The sequence below is a fragment of the Rattus rattus genome, chromosome 5 (assembly GCF_011064425.1).
Source record: "Rattus rattus isolate New Zealand chromosome 5, Rrattus_CSIRO_v1, whole genome shotgun sequence".
In the NCBI taxonomy this organism is placed as follows: domain Eukaryota; kingdom Metazoa; phylum Chordata; class Mammalia; order Rodentia; family Muridae; genus Rattus; species Rattus rattus.
In genome coordinates, this window is record NC_046158.1 from 131,558,132 (window position 1) to 131,575,867 (window position 17,736).

The 17,736-nt window shown below is 42.7% G+C and overlaps 1 protein-coding gene across 4 annotated transcripts in view; it reads left to right on the forward strand.

Annotated features, from left to right (window-relative positions):
• Positions 1 to 5,843: 5,843 nt before the first annotated feature.
• Csnk2a1 (casein kinase 2 alpha 1) overlaps positions 5,844 to 17,736 on the forward strand; it is a 46,448-nt gene continuing 34,555 nt past the window's right edge. For 3 of the 4 annotated variants that reach the window (XM_032904428.1, XM_032904431.1, XM_032904430.1), the window contains exon 1: positions 5,844 to 5,977. The gene's annotated coding sequence lies outside the window, so the exon portion shown is untranslated. Of the gene's footprint in view, positions 6,019 to 17,736 lie in introns of all 4 variants that reach the window. The other variant, XM_032904429.1, reaches the window with a different exon arrangement.

A 17,736-nucleotide genomic window follows, 5' to 3' on the forward strand; every position in this document is an offset into this window, starting at 1 on the left:
CTTATATATAAGTACACTGTAGCTGTCTTCAGACACACCAGAAGAGGGCATCAGATCTCATTACAGATGGCTGTGAGCCACCATGTGGTTGCTGGGATTTGAACTCAGAACCTCTGGAAGAGCAGTCAGTGCTCTTAACCACTAAGCCATCTCTCCAGCCCTATATATACATATATAATACACACACACACACACACACATATATATAGTTACTTAATAAGATACAATGTTTCAAATATGGCCACAGTTTCATTCTTTCCCTGACCCAGCTGTACAATGTCTCTGTGTCTTTCAAGAGATGAAGTGTAGCTAGGCATGGTAGCCTGTCCCGTTAATCCCAGCAGAAACAGGTGGGTCTCTGGGAGTTCAAGTCCAGCTTGTTCTACAAATTGAGTACCAGGATAGCCAGAGCATCACAAAGAAATCCTGTCTTAAAAAAAACAAAAACAGGGCTGGAGAGATGGCTCAGAGGTTAAGAGCACTGAATGCTCTTCCAGAGGTCCTGAGTTCAATTCCCATCAACCACATGGTGGCTCACAACCATGTGTAATGAGATCTGATGCCCTCTTCTGGTGTGTCTGAGGACAGCTACAGTGTACTCCTATACCTCAAATAAATCTTAAAAAAACAAAAACAAAAACAAACAAATAATTATTTATATATATATATATATAAATAAAATCACAAAATACTTCTATACATGAAATAAAATGGAAAAAAGTTCTTTTGTTGTTGGTGTTGTTGTCATCAATGTTGTGTTGAAATTTTGTTTTCAGAGACAGGGTTTTTCTGTAACAGCACTGGCTGTCCCGGAACCTACTTTGTAGGCCAGGCTGGCCTCAAACTCAGAGATCTTCCTGCCTGTTTCTTGAGTACTGGGATTAAAGGCGTGTGCTACTGTAAGGCTCGAGGCTCGAAGTGAGTCTTAACTACTGGGAGACCCCCACTCCCACCTCCCAAGTGAAACACAAGAGTGGAGTTCGAAACGTAAGAGGTTTATTTTCTGGTGTGTAGGGGTCGACTTTCAGTCCCTTGTGGCGAGTGACTGGAAGGTGACTCCGAGTGGCTATAACAAGCAGTTTTTATATTTTTTAGGGGTACAGGTTACATCAGCAGGGTTACAATATAAACTTATTGGCTAAGCATATTGACCTTTGAGTCTATTGGCTAGCAAGCATACGACATGCATTCAAACTCTATCTGGGACCAGAGGGTCAGGCGACTATCAGTCAGTAGTACATTCTGTGGTTTTTCAAGAATGTTCCTGCTCCTCCTGAGAACTGTGGGTGGAGAATGGAACTTGGCCTAGCCTTGACTAGAGGGAGGAAGCTGGTACTTGACCTAATCTTAACCTGAGACGGGGGTGTAAAGCCAGTGAAAGCCCTTAGGGTCCTTCACAGGAACTCCATAACCTACCTACTTTTCTCCCTCTTAATATCTCTTCATTTGTTTTTTGTTTTTTTTTTTTTTTCCGGGGCTGGGGACCGAACCCAGGACCTTGCGCTTCCTAGGCAAGCGCCCTACCACTGAGCCAAATCCCCAACCCCTACTGTTTTGTTCATTTGTTTTTCTTTCTTTTTTTTTTAATTAATATCTCTTACATTACAATAAGAATTAGGGTCCTTCACCACATGTTCAACCTGAAAAAAAGTAGTTTTAAAAGAATAATAAGGGGTTGGGGATTTAGCTCAGTGGTAGAGCGCTTGCCTAGAAAGCGCAAGGCCCTGGGTTCGGTCCTCAGCTCTAGGAGGGGAAAAAAAAAAGAATAAAAGAATAAGTTTTTCTTTAGGAAGTAGTAGGTAAGGGAGGTGTCCACGTCCAATCTTCTTCACTAGAAGATGTCCAGTGTCACATACAACTGGCTTTCATCAATAGAACAAAGCAAAGATGATGATATCGCATTCCCTTGCCTCAACCGCAAGATGTGTTACTTCTATTCTCTTCCCTTTGGAGGGTATCACATAAGGAAGCCAGAACTTATTTACTAGAGAATCCAGATGGAGGAGAACCAAGTATTCAGGCCACAGTAGCAGCCATTTCTCAGATACATAAAGAAGGCTAAAAAGGAAAGCACAGCTTACTGATTACAGATGCAGAGTGAGCCCAAACAAAACCATGAACCACCCAAAAGAGCTGTCCCAAGGGCAATACACAAACTGAAGAGGCAACAAACAAATGGTTGCCATTTTAACTCACTATGCTTTTGCTTGACATGCTGAGCAGCGGAAAATTGATGTGAGGTTCACAGTACAGTAACAAACTCTAATGGCTCAGGCTAGAAAGCAAGCTCCACCCAAGATCCCCCTGACCCTCAGTCTCCTTATCAGAGCAAAGGGATAGTTTGGCTTCCCACGTTGTCTTTTTATGTGAGGATTATGTAGCAAAACGAACATTCTGCATACAGCATGAAGTAATATTCTCAGCTTCTTCTCCTTCAGTGGATGTTTTACATGTAAGTTTATGTGCCACCGAGGGCACAGGGTCTCCTGGAACTGGAATAACAGATGGCTGTGAGCTACCATGTGGGTGCTAAGAATTGAACACAGGTCCTCTGAAAGAATAAGTGCTCTAAACCACTAAACCATCTCTCCGGCCCCTCATTTTTTTCTTTTTTCTTAATTTGTTATTTCCTTTTTATTGGGGAGGGGGGAGGATCTGGGTTCCTGTAGCTCAGATTGGACTCGAAATTCCCTGTATAACCGAGGGTAACCTTGAACTTCTGGTCAACCTCCTAAGTGCTATAAGACTACCACACTTGGTGTTTCTTCCCCTGGCCTAGGGTTTGAGTTCACGCCCATGCCTGAGTGCTTATGCTTGTTTCTAGAAGTCAGAGGTCAACCTCAGCTGTTGCTTGTCAGGTGCCACCTCAGTTTTTGAGACAGGCTAGGCTGCCTGGCGTTAAGCCCCAGGGCTCCGCCTGCCTTTCTTTCCCTTCTCAGTGCTACCATTATGATCCTGTGCTACCATATCTAGATCTCTCTCTCTCTCTCTCTCTCTCTCTCTCTCTCTCTCTCTCTCTCTCTCTCCTCTCCTCTCTCAGGCTCTTTGGATTAAACCCAGGTCCAAGTCCCAGCTCTCTTTCTCCTCCTTTCTTGGGTCTTTCCAGTCATTGCTATGATAATTGCCAGCTATCAGGGCACTGCAGAGTGCCATTTAGCATGCAAATGAGATTGGAATGAAGGTGGAGCTAATCTGGCTGTAACCTTGGCAGCCCTCCTAGATCCAATAATTTTAGCTAATCCACGTGTACGTGATCTTCTGGATTCAGGCATCCTTGTCCTCAGACATAAACAGGATCTGGCAAGTAGAAATCCTGGTAGGTGGTCTGGTAAGATGGCTCACCTAGTGAAGGCACGGGCTGCCAGCTTGACAACCTGAGTTCCATCCTCAGGACCCAAATAGTGGGAGGAAAAAGCATACTCCCCAAGTTGTTCACACACGCACACGCACACGCACACGCACACGAGACTTTGTTGTTGTTGTGTTTGTTTGTCTTCAAAATAGGAAAGAAAAGCAATCCTGGTAGTTGAGTCTGCACTGAGGTTCACATCTCAGCCTGGGAAGGTTAAGGCATAAGAATTGCCAAGGGTTTGATCCAGCCTGGGCTAAAGGTATGGTAAGATCTTTTCTTTGGGGGGAAAAAAAAGGTGTGGGGGCAGGGGTTGGTGGCTGGAGAGATGACTCAGCAGTTTAGAGCACTGCTCCTCTCAGTGAGATTTGGTGGCTATGATTCCAGTTGCAGGGGATCTAAGAGGGGCAGGTGTGCTAAGCCCAGGTAAAGGCCTGGCTTCCTCAAAATGGCCCAATATCCTGTCCACTCTCCTCCCATATTCTCAACTCCTATTTCTCTTAGTGCTTTCTACCACAAAGGCGGCCTTTAAATGTAGCAAGCTCTTTCCTGCCTTGGGACCTCTGTACCTACTTTTCCCTTCCCAGAAGGAGCTTCTGAGCCACTCAATACTTCAGAATTACGTATCATTTTCCTTCACAGTACTTAGGGCTATCTAAAGCTTTAAATCTATTTCACATCTACTTGGGTTCCTCCCCCCACCTCCATAGCACTTATTATTAATTTGGACGAAGGATCTGATGTATCTCAGACTGGCTTCAGGCCAGCCAAGAGCTGGGATTGCAGTCCAGGATTATCAAGTTCAATTTATTGAATTAAAGTGAGAAAACTCTATGCAAACACTGTACCCACTGAGCTACACCCCCAGACACAGACCTCTAGTTTGTGACTGGTCTCAAGCACACCAGGCTGGCCTCAAACTGCTAATCCCCTGACTCCACAGTCCTTCCATGTACTGCCACTAGAAGCATACATCACCATGCCCCACTGGGCAACCTTGGGGTCTCCTTTTTTAACCACTTCAGTGCCCAAATGGGAAAACTGAGGATTAGAGAAGAGAGTGGCTTCTCAGACACCCAGATAATTGTGGATACTCAAGGTAATTGTGATCAAATATAACAGACTGGGAGTGGCCTGTAAAAGGTAGCTGCCACCTCTCTAAAGCCATCAGTACATACTGCAATCCACCCTCATTCCCATGTCATGGTGGGGGCAGGAGTGTCTCTTTGGGAGCAGAGGTGCCAGTCAGCTGACAAACTGTGAAAGTGGGGCTGGAGAGGGTGGAAAGCCTATCCCTGAATAGACAGTTATTCTGAGGCAGCTGGGGATAATGGCTGGTACAGAAATAACCCAACCTCCTCACCCTGTTTCAGCCCTCACACCTCTGCCCTACCAGAGGTGAGGCCAACACTGAATAGTTTTCAGCAGTAGCCCCTGTTTACTAGGGAGGCTCACAGTCTGATGAAGGAGATCAACTAGAGACCTCCTGCTGCTAAGTGGTGGTGTGTTGGAGAGCAGGTCCTTAGAAGAAAACATGCCCCCCCACCCCGACAAACGCATACAAGTTATTCAATTCACAAGGTAATTGTAACAGTTCAAAGAAAGGGAGGTGATACTGTCAAGTTGCGGGGTTATTTGCAGTCTTAGTGAATGGAAACATCAGGAACTTTAGAGAAGGCAAGGGACTAGAAAGAAGGGAAGAAATCTGGCCAAGTTTTTTTTTTTTTTTTTTTTTTGGGGGTATTGAGTATAAAGCCAAGAGAGAATTTTGAGAATCCACAGGAGAAATTTGAACAAAAGGAGAACATAATCCAGTATGCATAGTAGAAAGTTGTCCCGTGTCTGTTTGGAGTAGGAAATGGGCCCAAAAAGAGTGAGGATGAGGGTAGATTGAAAGGTGGAAAACCCTATGGTATTCTGAATTGGCAATTCTGGGTAGGATTCCATAGAAGGAATGGGGCCTTGTTCTCTAGAAGGTTATTACCACCTTTTCCTAGACTCTAAACTCTAGAGTCACGGCCTCTACGATACCCAACTTTCGTTAGTCTAAACTCCAAGTTTGAGGGTGGAAAAAAAGTGCTGCTGGAAACCTAAACCTAGACTAGGGGTCCGGGCAAGAGAGACTTCAGCTCCCAGGATGCTTCGCGCGAAAGGTCGCGCATGCTTCGGGACTAGCAGGCTGGTCGCTCTCTGGCTAGGCGTAGTGCAGGAAACACGCCATCTTCGGCAGTGTCAAACCATCGTTTGCTTGATGGGACGTTTATGTTTCGTCTAGTCACCTATTACAGGTTCTGACTTAAATGCGCTTCTCTGTTAGAATTCTATTAAACTTTACGATGAACATTCCATTCTGCTTCCAAGTCAATTACCGAACGCTCTCAGATGACACAGAACAAGACGGCGGGGCCCCGCTCAGTCAGAGCCTCCGAGGGCGGGGCGGCACCGCCTTTTCCGGCTCCGCCCCGCCTCTGATTGGGAGGGGGCTTCCGCTTCCGGCAGCGGAGGCTGCAGCCTCGCTCTGGTCCCTGCGGCTGGCGGCCGAGCCGTGTGTCTCCTCCTCCGCCGCCGCCATATTGTCTGTGTGAGGATAGGGGAGCGCGGCTAGTGCCGCTGCCGCTTCCACCGCAGGTACCGTGGGAACCGCGGGCCGAGGTCATCGGGGCGCGCGGGTGAGCCCAGGTCAAGGCAGCAGGGCGCGGTCGCCCCGCACGCTCTCAGCCGTCTCCCTAGCGGCCTGTCGCCTTTCCCTACCCCCCTCGCCGCACACAGCAGCCGAGGCCCCTGCAGTCCATCCTGGCCGCCTGAGAAGGCGCAGAGCGAGGCAGAGGGACCGGCTGGTGTGAGGGTGGAAGCTGGCTGTCAGACTTCAGTTTCTTGCAGGAGGGAGGCTGGACTGGGCGGAGACTAAGGGACAACTTGGAGGTGGGGTGGCCGAAGGGGGAAGGGAGCTGGGGGCCGCGCGCGGACGCTTCACTGGGGAAGCGCACCGAGAGAGTACGGCCTCCCGTTGCGCGGGGCAGCCCCGAGATGGGCCTTGCTATGATTCCTCTGGGCGGGGCTGAACTTCCTACCTGCAGACCCGGTGCTAGGTGGAGGGGGCTCGAGGTGGGGTTGTTGGAGGGGAAGGGAGAGGGAAGCAGGAATTAGGGCCGAACGGGTGGAGTTGGGCTTGAGGGCTCCTTGGGAACCTGGGTGGAGGAGGAGAGGTATGTAGAAGGAGAAAGGTTGGCTGAGAGTATACATGTTAGTGACCTTTTGAAAGAAGAGGACTTTTTAATTTGTTTGATTTTTGCAGTGTTGGAACAGATCTATATTAGGTCGGTGATGGATGAGACTTCTGCAGTTTGTTTTGGGAAGCAAAGTCAAGAGTTGGGAGAATTGCTGTCTTGATTTTTGCTTTTGTGGGGGAAGAAAGTGTTGTGAAAAGGTGACAGGTTATTTGGAGTAGAATCGATTCTCTTGTAACTGTTAAATTCTTTTGGAAGGGGCATAGATAGGGGAGAAGAAATGAAAACCAAAGTAGGAAGGGAAGATCCCTTCCCAGAACCCCTAGAGGGTTGAAGACCTTATTTTGTTGAATGCCTGGCGGTATAGGCCAGTGACAATGAACTAAACTTCTCTAGGTTCTTAAATATCAGAACTACTGACTTAGCAGCCTGCTGTAGACCTTGTTTTCCTCCTTCTAAGATGGTAGTGTTTCCTAGTTTGTAAGTTTGTTAAGGATTGTACAATTTGTATCAAGTGTTTCCTGGAGTGTGTAGCAGACAGTAAGTGCTCAGTAGGTCTGATTTGCTACTAAAGGGGCTAATTGATACTTCGGAATTTCTCTCATCTAGATAGTTTACTGTTACGGGTCACTTCAGCAATTGTCTTTCTAGTTACTACAAATCAGCAGGTTATACTTGCTTATTAGACCTGAGGCTGAAAGTCCGGGACATATACTACCTCCCCTATATACCCTATATGTCGTCTTGAAAAGTTCATCTGCAGTCCTACCAGGGCAAGCTTGTCCTTCTCTGACTTTGAAATATTTGCTCTTAGTTTGTTAATATAGGAGCATATGTAACTTGAAAGAAGTAAAGGTTTGGATATTAGATTAGTTTTATTAATAGTTGCAAAGTTAGGTTACTCGTTGGCAACTTTTCTTTGCAACAAACTAAGCATACCATACCTACTTTATTTTGGCTTTTACGGAAAACAACAGAAAAGCAGATACTTAAGGAGGATGGTGGACCAGTTTCTGGGTTAAATGGAAGTTGGGTAACTAAGTGGCAAGAACCAAGTGGCAACATTTCCACCTTATGCTTTTGGTTCTTCTGCTCTTTGTTGCTATATGCTTGCTTTTGTGTTTTTAGGCAAGGACTCCTGTAGTCTAGGATGGTCTAGAGTCCGCCTGCCTCAGTCCTTCAGAAGTATTGGAATTACAGGTGTGATCCACCATACCCATACCCAGTTCCTTGGTACTGACTTTATCTCTGAACAAAACATTTCATGTGTGCATATGCATTCCTGTGCGTGTGTGTGCGCACGCGCGCGTGTGTGCATTTTGGGCTGTGGGTGAATATGAAAGCCAGAGGTGAATGTCAGGTGTCCTGCTCTTTCCATCTTTTTAAAATTATGTATCTGTGTGGGGGTATGTGCACATAAGTGCTGGTGTCCTAGGAGACCAGAAGAGGTTTAGAGACTTTAGAGCTGAAATTACAGGCATTTGTGACCTGCCCAATGTGGGTGGTATGAACTGAACATTCATCCTCTACAAAGAGCAGTACTCACTCTTAGGTACCAGGCTATGTCTTCAGCCCCCACTACCTTATTTTCTTTTACTGATAGTGTCTCACTAGGTCTGGAACTCCATGATTTAGCTAGAGGGGTCAGCTAGCCAGCCCCTGGGATCCTCTTGTTTCTGCTTCCCACCTATGCTGGGGTTTTTGCCCCTGGATGCTGAAGATCGAGCTTAGGTCTTTATGTTTGCAAAGCAAGCACTTTACCAGCCCTGAACATGACATTTTTGCATCATAAAGCCATTTAAAGGGAAGGCTTTCTTAGAAATTGGATTTAAAAACTTAACATGAGGTTTGGACTTATAACACACAGGCAGGTTATACCCAACCTACATCAGTGTCCGTACATAATCTATAAATATATTGATATACAGTAAAAAAGGACTTTGCAGATGTAACTAATGTTTAGACTCTTTTAAATATTTTATTTTAAATTATATATATGTGGGTGCCCATAAAGCCTAGAAAAAAGTATTGGGTCTTCTGCAACTGGAGTTACAGGTAGATGTAAGCTGCCTGGTGGGGATCCTAGGAATAGAACTCGGGTCCTGTGAAAGAGCAGTACTTAAGCTTATACACTGAGATCTCTCCAAACCCCAAAAATCTTAAAGTAGGAAATTAGCCTGGATCCTGGCTTAGTCATAGATTGATCACATGGATACTTAAAATCAGAGTACTTTTACCAGCTGGAATCAGAGATGGGTAGATGGGAAAAATCAGGGAAATTTAAAGCATGAGAGGGACTCTATTAGATGTTTTTTTAGAGAAGGCTGAAAAGAGAATATGAGATGAAATGTGGGCAGCCTCAACTATCTGACAGTAAAGATATGGACCTGAATGCCAAGATTTTTCTGTGGAGTTTTTAGCAAGCCAACAGCTTTGCAGACAACTTGAGTTTTGGCCTTGAGATACTAACCTGACCAGGCTTACCCAATTTACAACTTATAGGAATCATAAGATAATAAATTTGTGATAATGTAAATCACTACATTGTTGGTGATATGGTAGCAGAACACTAGAATAGGTTTTGGTACCAGGAGTAGGGTGTTGTATTACCTAAACATAGAAGTGGCAGTGGGAGGAGGTTGGAAGAATTTTGAGTAGTATGATAGAAAAGACCTAGAACAGATTGTTAGTAGGAATGTGGATGTTAATGACTTTGCTAGTGAAGGTTGAGATAGTGAGTTATACATAACTGCAAACTGACAAGAGATGACTGGCCAGCAGGCTTAGCTGAAATTGTATCTTGTGCCATTATGGAAGGCAGAGTTTGCAAGTGTATGTGCAAATAAACTTAGGGGTTTATTTTTGTTTTGTGCATTTGTTTTTTAAGCTTAGATGTTCTAGCAAAATGTTGAAGGTTCAATTTGCTTTAATTGTGAATATCTTTTAAAGAGAGTGGACCCCTGTGAAATTCATGAAAGCCCCATTATTATATATATTCTTTATAATTTTATGCCTACAGGAACAATGCTAGATCCACTGAAAGAAGTAGGAGAAAATAAAAAGGATTGTTGAACTCTCTGAAATAGTGCTGCTTTTCATAAAGTGGGGTGTTTGTATACCTGTGCATCTCAAGTGGAACCAAGAGCCTAGAGGATTGGAACTCAAAACAGCAGAGGATTTTCTATGGGCAATGAAATGGAGTCACTTTGGGTGTATTTTCTTACATTTATGTTCCAGATGTTTTAGTTAATATACTGTGACCCAGAACATTTTATACCTAAATTAAGTGAAGAGATTTTGTTGTTGGTTTTTGTTTTAAGGTAGAATTTTGCTGTGTATCTCTTGCTAGCTAGAAATTCACTATACCAGTCTGGCTTGGAACTTGTCCATCTTCCTGTTTCTGCCTGCTAAGTGCTGGGATTGAAGTTGTATGTATATCACCACTCCTGGCTGAGATTCCGGCTTTTCTTTTAAAACTGGAAGTATTAGATGAGACTTTTGGACTTGAGGTTGATATAGTAGTTTGAGATGTTGGGGACTTAACTTGGTATAGGATGAATGTGTTTTGTGAGTAGCACAATGTAAATCTTTGAAGACAAAATGACCCCAATAAAATGTTGGATCCCTCATCTCTATAATGTTGTTATTTGGCAGAAGAGACTATGTAATACCACAGTTTAAACCTTCATAATGCTGCGACCTTTTTTTTTTTTTTTTTTTTTTTTTTTTTTTTTTTTTTTTTTTTGGTTCTTTTTTTTCTCCGGAGCTGGGGACCGAACCCAGGGCCTTGCGCTTCCTAGGCAAGCGCTCTACCACTGAGCTAAATCCCAACCCCATGCTGTGACCTTTAATACAGTTCCTTGTGTTCTGGTGAGCCAACTATAAAATTGTTGCTACTTCATAACTGTAATTTTGCTACTGTTATGAATTGTGAGTATCGATATGCAACCCCTGTGAAAGGGTCATTCAAGCACCAAAATGCCATGACCCACAGGTTGAGAGCCACTGATGTACAGACTTTTTTTAAATATGTAATTATGTAGAAGTATACCATAGCTGTCTTCAGACACACCAGAAGAAGGCATCAGATCTCATTACAGATGGTTTGTGAGCCACCATGTGGTTGCTGGGATTTGAACTCAGGACCTCTGGAAGAGCAGTCAGTGCTCTTAACCACTGAGCCATCTCCAGCCCGATGTACAGACTTTTATTCTGTCTTGTTTTTTCCCTTGGAGTGGGTCTTTAAAAAGCAATGAACCTGGGTTGGGGATTTAGCTCAGTGGTAGAGCGCTGCCTAGGAAGCACAAGGCCCTGGGTTCATCCCCAGCTCGAAAAAAAAGAACCAAAAAAAAAAAAAAAAAAAAAAGCAATGAACCTGCTGGATATGGTAGCCTACACCCTTAGTCCCAGCAGAAAAACAAATGAGTCTCTGAGTTTGAGGCCAGCCTACCCTATGTAAATTAATTAGTTTTTTGAGCAAAGAATTTAAGGACTCCATTCTGTCTTTCTGGGATCTGGCAACAGGGAAATTGTGAATACAGCAGAGCAGCCTTGTATAGCAAAGGGAGCTCCGGCTGACAGCTGTCAAAGGAGCCAGACCTCCATTTGTACAACCAACCATAGGAATTAAACCAACAACCTGAATGGGCATAGAGCAGATTCCTCAGAGCTGCCAGCAAGGAAAACAGCTGGCTGATACTTTGAGTTTGGCCTAGTTGGACTCTCAACAAGATAACAGTTAAGTCTACTCTGCTTCTGACTTAAAGTTTGTTGGTAATTTGTTACAGGAACAATTGGGAAAATTTGTTGTAGTAATTTGTTACAGCAACAATTGAAAACTTTACACTGGCTTTTGCTAGCTTTATTTCATAATGTTGGTGTGATTGATTTCTAGAGAACAAAGGCAGCAAAGATTATTCATAGAATAATGGTGTGGAGTGGACTTTATGCCTTGTGCTTGATTAAATTGTGTATTTTGCCTGTACATGTGTCTATGTGCCACAAGTGTGTCTAGTGTCCACGGGGACCAGACAGGGTGTTGGTTCTACTAGAACTGGAGAGAGTTCTAGATGGTAGTAAGCTACCATGTTTGTGCTGAAGATTGAACTGGAGTCCTCTTAACAACTCCGTCATCTCTCAAGCCCTTGGTGTTTAAATATTCTTTTCCTGAGTGAACTTAGATGCAGTATGAAGAAGGGAGTAGATAACCTGCTAAATGCTGGTTCTAGTGCTGAATCACTTTGGTAGGATCATTATAAGTTGATAGTTGCCCATGTCTGTAAAAAGATAACCCTGTATATTAGAAGAGATAGAAATAGAACGCACATTTCAGTGAATTAATAAGACACACTGTGGTCTATTCTTTTACATTTGGCTCTAAGTTGTAACTATTATTTTCTGTTTTTGAGGTTAGATTTAGCAATCATAATTACAAAATGTAGTTTATAGCTTATGGTGTGTGTGCGCACGTGTGAGTGTGCGAGAGAAAGGATCTTATTTTTCAGCCCAGATTATGGGTGGGGATCTTACTCTTTAGCCCAGATTTTCCTGTAACTCTCAGTGGTTCCCCTGCATCAGACCTCCAGCCATGCTCTGCTTGGCTTTGTTCTTCAATAGTGTGTTCAAGTTGGAATCATTGAAAGCAGCTGACAAAATAAATTTTAAGATATGAGGGACTTTTGAGGTTACCTGCTTAGGTTTGGTTTTTAGACTTTACAGTAAGGAGCATTATCTTCTAAAGGGTAACATACGTTTCTAGAACTAGACAAAGAATCCTGGTTGAGGCAGTAGTCATGGCTTTGGAACTGTATTCTCTGAGCACTATAAAACACCTGGGACTATATATAGTTAGTTCTTTCTGCCTGCTTCTTTGTGACGATTAATTGAGGGACTATATTAACAGTTGAACATGTATGCCCAGTATAGTAACTGTTTATAACATATCAAGTTTATATAACTTGACAGCTTGTGTGTAAATATTTAGTTGCTGAAACTTACATCTGATGTGAACTGCCATTGAATTTGCTAAGGGCTTAGGATTTTCAGCAAGAATTAATAATGCTTGTTATACCTGATAAAGTTATATAATATAAAATATATATAGTATATTTTAATATTATATAATTACATCATTATAAAATTATATTTTTTATATAAAATTACATGGTGGCACACGGATTCAACCCTAGTAATTGGTATGCAGAGGTGGGTGGCTGTCTTGAGAGTTCAAGGCCAGCTTGGTCTACATAGTAAGTTCCAGGACAGCTAATGCTGTACAGAGAAACCCGTCTCCAAACCCCACCACCACCAAAAAAAAAAAAAAAAAAGCCAGCTGGATTTATTCCTTCTTTGGTTGTCACAATTCACTGGGTGACCAGGGCCTTGTATCTTGCACAAGAACAGTGTTGACTGCTTAAGCCTGAAAGGTTTTTGGTTCCTGAGATGGAGGATTTCAAAGTGGCATGGCTTTTAATTGTTAAATAATAGATACCCACACCCAACTCCACACCAGGGGTAGGCAGGACTAGAGAGAATGTAGGCAACAGCTTTTGTGTTTATTTGTTGTATGGTTTCACTATGTAGGCCAAGCTGACCTCGGACTCATGGCAGTCCTGCTGCTGCTGCCTTTTGAGTGCAGGAAATCGGGCACAAACCACTGGCCAGTTGGTTTGTTCTCTTATTATTTTCTAACTCATTCATCCATTCTTTCCTTTGTTTGTTTTGTGATGGGGTCTTGAATGTGCTGGAATTAAAATTTTTATTAAATTTTATTAAATTATTAAATTAAAAATTTTCACCTATTCCTGGCTTATGTGCCACTGGGAATGAACCCAGGGCTTCATGCAGCCTAACAGCTAAGCCCCATTAAGAAAAAGTGGCAGCTGCTTGGATTATAGATGAATATTACTGTGTTTTTGAGACAAAAATCTCTATGTAACTGACTGATCTGAGAGATCTGCCTGCCTCTGCCCACCTCTGCCCCGAGGGCTAGGATTGAAGGTTTGATTTTTTTTTTTTTTTGCTTTGCATATCTCTTGTAGCCCAGGCTAGTCTCTATCTAGTTCATTGTAGCAGAGGATGACCTTGAGTTTCTTTCTGCTTTATTTCTCCATCTCCCAGTAATGGGCTGATAGGCCATTTTATTTGTGTCACTTCTCAAATGCCCCTATTTTATCTGCTCTTTTAACACTGTGGTCTTAGGAGCTTTTCTAAGTTCTTTTTTTTTTTTTTTTTTTTTTTTTTTCCTTGGAGCTGGGGACCGAACTCAGGGCCTTGCGCTTGCTAGGCAAGCTTGCTCTACCACTGAGCCAAATCCCCAACCCCCTAAGTTCTTTTTATTAGCTGAAACATTTTAGTCTGCTTAGAAAAATAAACAGCTGGGATTTTTTTCCCTATAGAATATAAAGAACTGTTAATTCCTAGCAAATATTTAAATATTTTGTTCCAGATAAAATTCAACAGTTGTTGACCACACATGTTATAGAAATAAAGGATTGATTCTTTAAAAACATTTGAGGTGATAGATAATCACAACATTGCAAAATTAAGCCAGGAGTGGTGTTCTATTGGCTTTTGCAAATTCTGAGTCTTTATCCTTAGATTTAAAAAACAAAACCTACTTAACAACAGTTGCTATGGTGGGTAAGCTCTTTTTACATTTTTGATGATGGTGTTTTCTTACATGAAAAAATAGTGGTGGGGTTGGGGATTTAGCTCAGTGGTAGAGCGCTTGCCTAGCAAGCGCAAGGCCCTGGGTTCGGTCCCCAGCTCCAAAAAAAAGAAAAAAGAAAAAAAAAATAGTGGTAAGATTTTAGGATTAAGTATCATGGGTAGAGGAATCTTTTATAATTTTTATGTGTCAGATCTCAAATACCTTTTGTTCTTTTAGCACTGGGTTTTTTGAATTTTTATTAGCTGAAACATTTTAGTCTGCTTAGAAAAGTGAGCGCTTGGAATTTTTCTAGTTATGACTAATGCTCTAATGGGCATTTCTCAATTTAGCTGTCTCACTAATGTTCTGTAAATCTTAAGAAAATCATCCTGTTAAAAAAGAATGGGTAGGAGCCAGGTGGTGGTGGTGGTGCCTCTAATCCCCACACTTAGGAGTCAGAGGCTGGTTGATCTCTGAGTTCCAGAGGCTACACAGAGATCTCACCTCAAGGTGCAGGGCTACTTTTCTAGAGGGCCTGAGTTCATTTCCCAGCACACACACATAGTGGCTCACTACTATCTGTAACTCCAGTTTGAGGGCATCTCATGGCTTCCATGAGCAGAAGATAATCTATGGTGGTTTGTGCCTATGGACACAGCACTGACAAAAGCTTAAGCTGTAGGACCCTGAGGTAGAGGCCAATCTAGGCTACATGGTAGGTCCTGTCTCAAGAAAGATACTCCCTCTAAAACGGGGAGGGCTGGTTTATTAGAAATTTGTCTTTTTTTTTTTTTTTAAATCAAAGGAGCCATTTGGACTAGTCATATTTATTCAGTAGTCCCCAAAGGCTTACTATAATTCTGGCAGGTACTATACTAAGGCCCTCTAGGTACCCTTACCCTCAACTTCACAATTGGCTGGCATTTGTCATAATTAATATACCGTGTCTAGGCTTAATTTATTGTTGGTGCTATGAGGAACTTACTATGTGCCCTGGGTATAATTTGTAAGACAGCTGGAATTGGATAGGGGCAGAATGAGATTTAAAATTAGCAGAAATCGCTGGGCGGTGGGTTCACTAGGGGGCTTGTAGGAAGAACCTCTACTTCTGGAGAGTTGAGGATCAACTTCTCAAGCTTTGGTTTTGTCACCTCTGCAGCTGGAGTAGTAACATCGTGGGAATGACTTATTAATCTCCAGTTTCTTCATCTGTAAAATGGAGTTTGTGCCCTATACCTCAGAGGATTCTTTTAAAGATTATTAATGAAATCACCACTAATATCATGTCATTGCTAATACTGCTACCCTTCTTGGTTTTCATTTTTGGATGCCAAGAGTTCTTACTTGTTAAAGAAACTTTTGGCTTGTACATCTTGTTTCTGCTGTGGCCTGCTGGTCGAATAAGGTGCTGAACTAGTTTAGGTGAGAATATGTTAAGTCACACTCAGTGTGTGATTGCTTTAGTTACCTGGGTCCAGTATATGTTGTCTAGTTTTGACAGATCTAAGATTCTTCCTCTTGCAATTTTCCAAGCTCTAGGATTCCCTTACCTCTAGATTGAGTTCATCTTGTTCCAGACTCAGGAAAAGTTCTAAGTTTGTTCATCTGTAGACACATTTAAGAAGTATCATTTTCTTTTAAAAAGTTTTTTTTTTAATTATATCTGTTTGTCTATATGAGGGTATGTGCAGGGAGTGTAGGTGTCCTAGGAGGACAGAGGAATTGTACTGTATTCTACTATGGAGGCCTTATAGCATCTTTTCCATATCCCTGTCTCTCTGGTTTCTTTCTGTGTTTTGGGGGTTGGTTGGTTGGTTGGTTTTTCAAGACAAGAGTTACTCTTTGTAGCCCTAGCTGTCCTGGAATTGGTTCTATAGACAAGCCTGGCCTTGAACCCAGGGATCTGCCTGCTTTTGCCTCTCAAGTTCTGGGTAGTGTGTGCAACCACCTCTTGGCATGAATCTGTTTTATTCTGAGTGTTTTGTTTTTGCAGTCCTGTCCCGTTATATACACAAGGATGCCCTCAAACTCAGAGATGAACTGCCTCTGCCTCTTGAGTTCTGGGATGAAAGGCATGTGCCACGACACCTGGCTTGTTTTTGAGTGGACTTTTTATATAGTTCTGGCTGGCCTGGAATGTGCTGAGATCCTCCTGCCTCAGCCTCCAAACCCTAGATTAGATTGGATGCATACCACCAGGCACCTGCTGCTGCTTTTTTCTTTAAGTTTGTGTGTGTGTGCGCGTGCGCAGACACACACGTACATACACATATACACACATTCAGTATAGGTATTCTGTTACTGAGGTATATACACCTTTGATCCGTTTTTGTTGACTCTTTTGTATGGATGCATACTTGTGCAATGGTGTTTGAATGGAGGTTAGAGAACAACATTTGGGATATACTGTGTGGTACCCAGGGATTGAGTTCAGTTTGTTATGCTACAGGTGCCTTTCTCCACTGAACCACGCACTATAGATCAGACTGCCATAGTTAATTTTTCAGTGGAATTTTAATGAAAACTTAATGTCTTTCTGGACAGTTTTCCTCCCAAAATACAGCATTCCACATTTTTGATGTACTAAAGACTATTCAGGTATTATTCCTAAAGAACTTCAGTATCCACTGGCTGCTACCTAGGTTCTTGTTTAGTTAAGTGTAGTTGTGTTCCTGGCTTTTGTTTCTGCCATCATATACGACAGTTTCTGGAAAATTTGTTACAAGATAACTTTTGTACATCTTTAAAGTGAAGACTTTGTGTTAAAAGCTTCTCTCGGGGTTGGGGATTTAGCTCAGTGATAGAGCGCTTGCCTAGGAAGTGCAAGGCCCTGGGTTCGGTCCCCAGCTCCGAAAAAAAAAACCAAAAAAAAAAAAAAAGCTTCTCTCACCTCAGAACCACCCCATCTCCACCTCACCTTACATCTCATGTAGCTCAAGGTAGTAGTTTTAGGGTTTTACTTGTTTTTTTGTTTGTTTGTTTGTTTTCTTTTTTGAGACAATCTCACTATGTATCCCTGGTTGGCCTAGACCTCACTTTATAGACCGGGATTGGGCTTGTACTCCTAGATTCTGCCTGCCTTTGCCTCCCCAGTGCTGGGATTACAGGTGTGCACCCCTCTCCGCAACAGGACAGTGTTTTGGTAGCTGTTAAAAAAAAATCGCTTTGTACCTACTACTCAGGAAGCAGCAGAGGCAGGAAAATCTTGGTTTAAAGCCAGCCTGGTTTACATAGAGAGCTTCAGGCCAGGTGAGACCCCATCTTTAAAAAAAAAAAAAAGCAAAACAACAACAAAGCAGTCAGTTTGTAGAATTTAAGGACCTGGTATTGAATTTAGCATAAAAAATATATTTAAATCTTAAATAGACTTCCCACCTGTTCCTTTCTGTTTAGTGTTCTTATTGAGGGAGGGAGCACAGGTTATTTAACCTCTGAACCTGAGAGTATGCATTTCATTCCACAATGAGTTCCAGAGACATTCAAATGATAACAGTGATATTGCAGATGTA